Source organism: Aquila chrysaetos, chromosome 22 (assembly GCF_900496995.4).
Source record: "Aquila chrysaetos chrysaetos chromosome 22, bAquChr1.4, whole genome shotgun sequence".
NCBI lineage: Eukaryota > Metazoa > Chordata > Aves > Accipitriformes > Accipitridae > Aquila > Aquila chrysaetos.
The window spans coordinates 2,795,176-2,804,485 of NC_044025.1; positions in this window are offsets into that span (position 1 = coordinate 2,795,176).

Genomic DNA, 9,310 nt, shown 5'->3' on the forward strand with positions numbered 1-9,310 from the left:
TTCTTCTCCTCTTTCCACTCTTTCCTCTCTTTTATAATTCTAGCTGCAATTTTTTGTTGCCCTCATCCTGTCCCTGGGGACTCGCCCCAAGTGGGGAGGCACAGCCAGCGGCAGCGTTTTGCACAGAAATGTCTTCTATGTCTCTAGTTTATGACCTGGAGGAACAATTAAAGGGAGGTTTGAATCCCCCCTCTGCATCCTTAGAGAAACCACCCCAAAGCTCCTTCCCTTTGCAAATGGGGTGGGAATAACTCAGATAATTCAGTATTTTGCCATTGCTGGATTTTGTGAGCTCAGATTTTTGCTTGCAAGGATTCACCGCTAATAATTCCTGGTCGGATCTCAGCGTTCACTCTCTGACATCCTGGCTCCCTGATTACTGCTCCCAGGAAACATTGCCTTCCGCCGGACAGGGTTGCAATGGCTTTTGCCCACGAACTCAGAGCTCTCAGGAAGATCAACATTTTATTTTCTTTTTTAGGATACGGTCACCAGGGTTGAGTTTCTCTGATTACGAGCACACTGGCACTACCCCGTCCCTGTGCTCACTCGCTCATGCAGAGAGCACAAAGCCAGCACGGGCTCGCTGATGGGAAGCACCTCGAGGAGCACAAGGTATGGCTCAACCCCAGCTTAATCAGTCTCAAGAACATAAATACTCCCAGGGGAGGGAGTTACGGCCGTGAAGGTCCTGTAGCTCTTGAGATTCACCTAGGTTTTATCTCGGCTCTGAATTAGTGGGAAGCATCAGCTGCCATTCTCATTAGAAAGATGCTTCTCTGAAGGGCACGTCACAGCGAAGAGGTGGAAACCTTGGAGCTGCTGAAATGGAGAGGGGTGCTCCCTTTGGCAGTGCCTATGCCCGGGGCTGAGTTATCATTAATATCCTAGAGAACTGATTTGCAGGCAGGAGCATTAATAAAATTGGGATTCTTTACCAATCTGATCCCGTACTGAGAACCACGAGATCAGTGGAGGATTGTGAAGAATAACACTGAAATCACAGAAATCTCAGGGCAGGCTGGGAGCCAAATCCAATGCCGGATTTGTGGCAGGTCAAATTTTAAGTCATCTTTTCCCTAAAAGCCTTTTCTAGGTTTCATGCTCATTAAATCAAGGGAGGAGACCTCCACATCTGACCAAAACTAATCAGTCCAGCTCAGTTCTCAAATTCTGGCTGGCACACGCTTACAACGAGATGCTGAGGAACAATCTGCAGCTGGGGAGTTATTAGCAAAAATTATTCAGTGAGTAGTTTGGAACAAGGAATAAACTTGAGAAACTTCAGCACTTGTTGGCTGATCACAGGGAAAAAGAAGAGAGAGAACTTGTTGCCTGAATTATTTGTGATGAGTTAATTACGCCAGCAAAGGATGATGGAAGATAGGAACAGCAGTCAAAATTTTCTGCCTTTTTCCACCTACGCAGTTTTCTTAGATCCATTCAAAATTAATGTGGTGTTCAATATTAGACCCTCTCAAGTGCCGGGTGACTCTGAGCCTAAACATTTTTTGATTTACTACTCTGTCCAGTAGTACTGTGCCTTATTTTTTTGGATCTCTCCAAGATGTAAATCAGGTGGGAAGTGAAAGGCTTTGATAATCCATGGTCCTGCTTCTGCAGGGGAAGGTGACAGCCCTCCCCAGATGACCCTAAACACTTCAAGATGGGACACAGCTTTCACCTCGTAAGATCAGCCTAGAAATAATGCAGTCATATGAAACTAGAAAGCAAAATGCAAAGCCCAGGTGATGGGAGAGGAAGATGAGGCACAAAGACCATGAGCTGAGAGCTCCTGGGGACATTTAGGGTTGGGAGACATGAGGCCAGGAGGACCATCTCCCATCAGGGTTGAGATTGGTGAATCGAACCTCCCTGCAGTCCTGAGCAGATTTGTTCATGCTCAGCCCCTCAAGACTGGCACTGGGCAGGGGCGTCTTCTTCCCAGGTACTTGCAGCATTTACACAGCTCTAATTTTCCATCCCACTAAAAACTGCAGATCTCACAGGAAAGCTGCTTTTCCATGAGACTTCCCACTGCATCTTGTACATCCCAGGGGGCTACAGAGCACCCAGCAAGCTCCAGTATGTGTAGGCTATGCTAAATCCAGAAGCACACAGGGTATTCCCCATGGGGGCGGGGGGGCATTACCTGCTCTTGTGCACAGAGCAGCTACCATTCAAGCGGAGATGAAAACCCTGCTGGGATCAGCACACCTTTAATTAATGGCAATTTTGCAGAAAATACTGTATGTCCAAAATGACCCTGTGAAGAATTGAGGCATGTTCTCTCGCTCTGTTTTTTTTTAATCATCACATGCACTGGGATTTATTGAGACATCCAGGCTGTGTTTTCTGAGCTTTAGGAGGCTCTTTCTATTACAAATCCATGGATTTTTATGCATTTGGTAATGGATTTCTGATGAAATTTTGAAACTGGAAAGAAGCCACTAGCAGGGACTCTTCAGGGCATCACTCTTGGCACCTAGAGAAAAAAAATGGAGAGGGAAAAACTTAATGAAAATATATATTTGTATAAACAATCAATGAAGATCGCGTTTGTGTGTTAAACAACCACCTTGAAATTGGTCTGTCTCAAAGGACTGAGCAATTGCAGACTACCTTAGCATGAATGATTTATGACATTCATGAACTTGGCAACTGCATCAGTTTTCCTAAACCTGGCAGCAAACACCACCTGCATATTAAGTGAAGATTTATGATTTATAAAACTCACCTCATTATGCAGAGGAACATGAATTGTCTTATGTGTGCAGTCTATAACTCCTGGGACAGATGAAAAGGCAGCTATGACACACAATTTATGTGTTCTTGCTGCTGAAGTTGGTGAGGGAAAAATAGGGAGAATAACTAGGTCTTTGAGTCGGGTATCTTCAAAGCTGTCCACATCCCTCTCCCTCCCCCCAGAATGATGCTGTGGCTAAAATTGCCTGCTCTCTTGGGGGGGAAAGGGGAGGGGGGAAAGCCTTGCAAGATTAATGGTGGAGGTCATTTGAATCAATGTACTAAACGATGCCCTCCTGCCAAAAACCACAGGGATAGGAAGCATCTGAGATGCCTCCATGGAAATAACATGCTTGGTGTTGAGCTCATTGCTCATATTTCTCCCCACCCTGTCCTTTTCTGATCTTTCTCACCCAAGGACACAGGTTCCCAGCTTCAAGGAGTGAAGAGTTTTGGTCTCAAAGAGACCAAAACGTGGCATGTGGATAGGTGTGGAGCTCATGTCCCCCAGAAGGGACTGAAGCAGAAAGCACGTGAGCCAAGGGTACAGCTGGTTTCCCTCATTTTGGGTCAGGAGAGCATTCAAGAGGCTTGAAAACAGGCAGAGCTGATGGACTGAAAAACGAGTGACATGATCCAAAGAGAAAACACCCCAGGGCAGAATTTACCCCTGATCTATCATGTAAGTTTGAGTGAATCGTGGTTTGTATGTCTCATTTCCTCATTTGCTTAAAAAAACGTGCCCAGAGAGCAGATGCTGGTACAGTTTGATAGGTAGTGCTGTTGGGGAGCTGTCTGAGGGCCCTAGAGCTCGCTGGTTACTGCTGAGAGCAGGAGAAATCCAGTCCAGGGCTTCCTCTGCATGCCCAGGGCATGGAGGACACGGACATCCCCTCCCTCACTGCCCCGGCTTGGGCAGGGCTCCCACAGACTGGACAGGGGTGTCTGCTGTTCCCAGGCTCCTGGATGTGTGCCCATGGAGCGGTCGCTGCAGCAGGGCTAGGACCCCCGCAGGGATGGCAGTGCAGGGACATCACTGCTGGGGGCCAAGGTGTGATGCCTACTTGCCCCACCAACCTCAGGCTGCTCCTGGATCTGGCTGGTGGGTCACAGGCAGGACACAGGGGTGTAACGGGGGGGATCAGGCTCCCTCTGTGCCTCCTGCTATGCAGTAGGGCAGCCACATATGGGTGTATCTGATCTGGCCAGGCGGCACCTTCCCTGCGTCCTCGCCAGAACCATCTCCTTTTGAAGGAAGGGATGTGACCTGTGAGCGGCAGTTAGAGCACTCTCATCTGACCTGGCCCCTCAGCCACGCAGCGTGTTGCTAATTACACCCAGGGGTTTTGGCTTCTCTTGCAGGAGAAAAACATGTGCGAAGACTTTGGGTTTGTAATTGGCTGCAGCACTACTTAAATCAATTTAAGCCACCTCTGTGCCTGGCCTGGCTGCTTGTGTACACCCTGTGCTGCTGTTGTCTGTGCAGGGAAGTGAGCTGGGGAAAGCCAGCCTGGTGAAAGGCGAAGGGGCAGAGAGCCCTCCGGCAACCCAGGTCCCCGCAACCTGCCAGCCAAGCACACCCTGCCCCCAGGTAAGTGGGAGCTCCCAGAGATCAAGATGTGGAGGTCTTGGATGTGTCCTTCAGCAACAAAGGGGTTGGCTTGTGCTAAACATGTCTGTACCCTAGCATAATGACGAGGCTTGGCTGAGCAGGAAGGCTCAGCAGAAGGTGAGGCTGAAGGCAGTCAAGATGTGTTCTCCTGCTTGGGGGGCACATAATTCATTGTTTATTTTCTGCAGTAAAAACCTGCATTGAAGCGCTTCAAAATATATGTTGGTGCTACTGGAAAGGAGGGAGCCAGCAATGTGAATGATTTTATGTTTTCCTCCCTCGTTGTCTTATTGCCAAGGTAGCAGAGAAGGAGCATTTCTTCTAAGCACAAATCAGGCATTTTTCTCCTCCAAATGTTACCCTTTTGTTTCACGCCTGTCTCATGAAGATGATTTCAAAATGAAATTGTTGGAACTGTACGTATTAAATAAATTGCAGGCTCTACCTGGGCCGGGTGTGTTGGCAGCATCTGATCCAACAGGAGCTTCCTGGCACGGGCCCTGCCAGGCAGGGAAGAGTCTTTCCCTCCTGGCTCTGTGTTCAGACAGTCAGCACAAAGCAAAGCGTGTTTGCACAGAGGAGCTGCACGAGGTTCATGGCATTTGTAGCTTACAAAGGAAAGGACATGTATCTAGGAAATAACAAAGGAAATAGCAAGTATGTATCAATGCAGTGATTTATATTGTTTTCAGAATAAAAAGCTGTGTTCTTTCTCAAAAGACAAAGGCGCTGCCTCGGGACTTATGTGCTGGCTGGGGAGTTTGGCATCCTCCAGGCTGCATTGGGAATGGAAAGCGATGGTTCTCGGCTGGTGGATACAAATCCAGAGAGCAGGTTAAATTAGCACGGGTAAAAGGACAGTGGGCAATGGGCACTGCAAGGAACCGCTCAGAGGAAATAGCGTGGTAACACACCCTCGTGATGGCCTGGAGGAGGGAGTACAGAGCACTCTAAGTTCTCACGGCTGGAAATTTGGTGACTCTGCAAATACCAGAGAGGGCAAAAAGAGCAGAGAGGCTGGGGAGGACAGGAGGCTAACAGCAAGTGAGAGATTCATGCCAGCAGAGGCATGCATGTCACAGGGGAGTGATCCTTCCAAAGCCATTTAATGAGGGAGAAATTAGGGAAGCAGAAATGGGGAAACAGGTTTGGGTCTCATGCTGGGATGCTGGAGGGTATGTGGGAGAGCTAATGACCTATTCTGAGTCACTGGGCCAGAGCAGAAGACTGGCATGTGCTGGAAAACCCCACCATGAGCCAGGGGAAGAGGATGAATCCAGCCCTGCTCAGCAAAGGGCAGAGGGGAGATTTGTGCCAATGCATGTGCAACCTGAACCCTTAATGGAGGGGTGCCCAGGGGCTTCCCCTGCCTGCAAGGTTGGCTGGCTGAGCCCCGTCAGCCTTCCCTCTGTGGCACGGCTTGGCTATGGGTGACCTTCAAGCTAGCCTGTCCTCTCGGCAGGGCTGAGACCAGCCTTCAGAGTCGCAGCATCCTTCCCAAAACCACTCTCTCTTTGTACCTCAGCCACTTCAGATCAGGGTAAAAAAATCTGCAGAGTACGGCATTTGGAAGTTTTCACTTGTAATGCACTAATTGCCCTCATTATTATGGTTCCTGGAGGCACCTCAGATCCTTATTAAGGCAGCTGCAATCATGTAGGGGTGAGATGCAGTTTGCTGGTCCCTCCAGTCGCCTGCATCCTCAGCTGAGTGACAGGTCGCTGCCACTTGCACTGTAAGAAGAAGGTCTGGTGAGCTGCTGGCAGACTCACAGGCAGCCTTCGCAACTCTCTTGTTGCTGGTTTGTTGCTTCTATGTTGCTTTCTGATTTATTTTGTGATGCTCTACAGGCTGATGCTTGTTGCCAGCCCCACTGGAATCATGGGGGTGAAACCAGGGAAGCCTGGAAGGATGCTGTGGGGTTCACCAGCTCTGCATTGAATACCTACCCCAAACCCTCATGTCCCTGCTGCGATCCCCCCGAGATGATTACCTAGCCAAGCATCTGGCTGGCGGTTCATTACAATACTGGTGCATACAAACTGTTAAATACCCAAGCCAAAGAGAAACGCCTGCATCCCGTCCACCTCTGCAAATGGGAGGGCTTATTTTTGCCCTGCCGCCCTCTTCTCATTGCTCCTGTACACTGCAGCCCACCTCTCCCCCAGCCATGCCTTCACTAAGCATTTGGGGATAACCCTGAATTCAAATACGACTTTCCTCCTGTGCACCAAGCATGGTGGGACTCAGTTTGTGATTCACCCTGACATAGGGTGCAGGCTGATGCCATGCAGTGTTTGATCCGTCACTGCTTTTTCTATTAGACTCCATTTCGGTAAGCAGGAAAGTGCCTGAAGTGCAGCTGTTTTGGTAGCTGCTTCCATGAGCCTTTTCACACCGGTTCACCTAAAGTCCTGCCATCATCGCTGAGGATAACTCCAATGCACCTAGCAGGCAGCGAGCAGGAGCTGCCCTCAAAACCCTGCCGATGGGAAATAATGAAGGTGGAGAAGCTAATGCAGAGCTCCCCACAGGCCTTGTCACACTGCCAGCAGTCCCGGCCCGCCTCGGCACTGGCAGATGCCTCTGACATACTTCTTCCACTGAAAACTGCATGTAACCTCTTTGCATTTTTGCCATTCACAGTGACATCCTTCTGAGACAGATGCCTACAGAGCTGACAAACACAGCCAAGTGGCTTGAGGCTTTGTAGGAAAGGAGTTACGGCCCCGCTTTGCTCCTATGGGAGTCAAGCAAATGTTCTGCTGCTGATCTCTGTGGGAGCAGGGACAGGACATCCACGTGGAGGCCTGTGTTTGCAGCTGCCAAAGGGCTGCCCCGCTGCGAGACCAGCCTCTGTGGTGCTTCAAGGCAGCCTCACGTCTGGCAACAGTTAACAGGAAGGAAATTAATTGGGTCCCCGCAGGGCAGCTCCTTCGCTCTGTTTCTGTGTCGCTGTGTTGTGGGCAGCTGGTGCCTGGTCCTCGCTGCAGATTGTCCGAGAAAATCATATCGCCTTGCCCTGCAGTCCCCTCCCTGTCAGACCCTCACAGTTTTTCCTCTTGCCCTAGGAAGGCTCAAGGGCAGGGAAGTGCAGGCCCAGGACCGATCCTGCCTGATGCAGAGCATCCTCTGGGTCACTTGAAGGCAGCAAGCTGGAAGCTCTGGATCTCTTGAATGGGATGCTCAATATGTCAACCCACTGCCTGAGCACCAAGGGGTATGGCTGTGCATTTTGCCAGTGCTACTGGCTGCACAGCACGACTTGGGGAGCAGAGAAGATGAGCATCTCACATTTAAGGAGTGGAGACTGAACTTGCCTGCTGGCCTTTCCCCAGGGGGTTCTGAGGGCCCTCGCTGCCTGGAATTTGCTGTGCCTGGAAGGCAGACACACAGGCACTGACACCTAAAGTCAGCCAGACCCCAAGGTGCTGTGCCCAAGGCTGCTGCAGGTCATATCTGTCTCCTTACAAGCAGCCGGAGTGGGGATTTTGCGACCTTCAGAGTGGGAGTGTTTCCTCTTTCTCTTGTTTTTACCACCTCTGCAGACTGCTGAAACAGGTTCGCCTGTTGCTTTGTCAGTAGCTGTCTGAGCGGCTCCTGTCATGGGCCAGGGTGAAGGCCTTGTTTGCTGCTGGATGGGACAGCCTGCCTTCCTTGTCTTGGAGATGAAAGGAGAGCGGGGAGGAGTAGTGCAGACAGAGCTCCCGGAGAGCTGCTTCTAAGTGCGTTAGTGTTTTAATTGCAGCCTTGCCGATACTTGGGAGTTGTCAGTGATGTGAATTAAGCTGTCATTCTCCCAGGCTTATGATTCAGAACAGCCTGAAAGCAGCGCTAGTACGGCTGGCTGCTGCCCCTTTCTGGCGACGGGAGAGGGTGACACTTGTACGTACCCTCCTACCTTGCTGGATTAGAGCTGGCCCATCCCAGGACTCCGTGTTTACATAAGCAAAGATGCCTGAGGGGTGAACTCAGGCTTTTGTGAGCAATGCAGAAACAATCTGACTGAAGGGTTCTCACGGGTGTATGCTAATCCTGGCTCAGTTATATTGGCTGGTATTTACTGGGCCTCAGCGGTGGTTCCTGACCCTACAGAATTAACCTGCTCAGGCAGCAACAAGCAGACACAGCCATACCCTGCCTGCCCTGCCTTTCCCCGCTGCCTAACCTGCGGGCAGATCCCACACCCGCAGTGCTGGTGGGGAAAAGGAGCCACGGCCCAGGCTGCCTCCTCCGGAGAGCCGGTGCTGGGTGAAATGGCGAGCTTCCACGTGCAATCCAGGAGTCACTAGCAAACTAGAAGGCAGCCTTTTGTGAAGCAGAGAGCGAGGGTGAGCACGTGTTGGTGGAGCACCAGCGCTGGGTTGCGCGCTTTTGGTCTTCAGACGTGTTTAGCTGAACGTGCCTTTGAGAAAAGGGCATAAAACCGGCATGACTGGGGAAGAAACGAGGACACAGCGCGGTGCGAGCGGCCTGCTATGTGCCAAACCCACACAGCCTTGCTTCCGGTTGCGCCTCCAGCATTCCTGGGAGCTTTACGCAGGCCCGGGCCCTGCACCGGCACGCCCGGGGAAACGGAGCTCGCTCCCGCCTAGCAGGAGAAGACCTCAGGGTAGGCCCTGTCCCAGGTTCCCGGGCCCCGGAGCACGTTTCAGCCGAAGCAGCAGGCCCGGCCCGCTCACAGCCCCGGCAACTCCGGGACCGACCGCGGCCTGCCCCGGCCCTTCCCGCGGCCTCCCGCAGCGCGCACTACCGCGCATGCGCGCAGCCCTCGGCGCGGCCACAGTAGGATGGCGCCGCCCGCCCTCTCTCCGCGCATGCGCCGGGGAGGGGGGAATGGCAGAGCCAGCAGCGCATGCGCGCCGGCCGCCCTGACGCAAGGCCGCTGCAATCGCCGTGCGCTTTATCCTGTCCGACCTTGAGTGCGCGGGCCGCCCGCAGGACCCGGGCTGT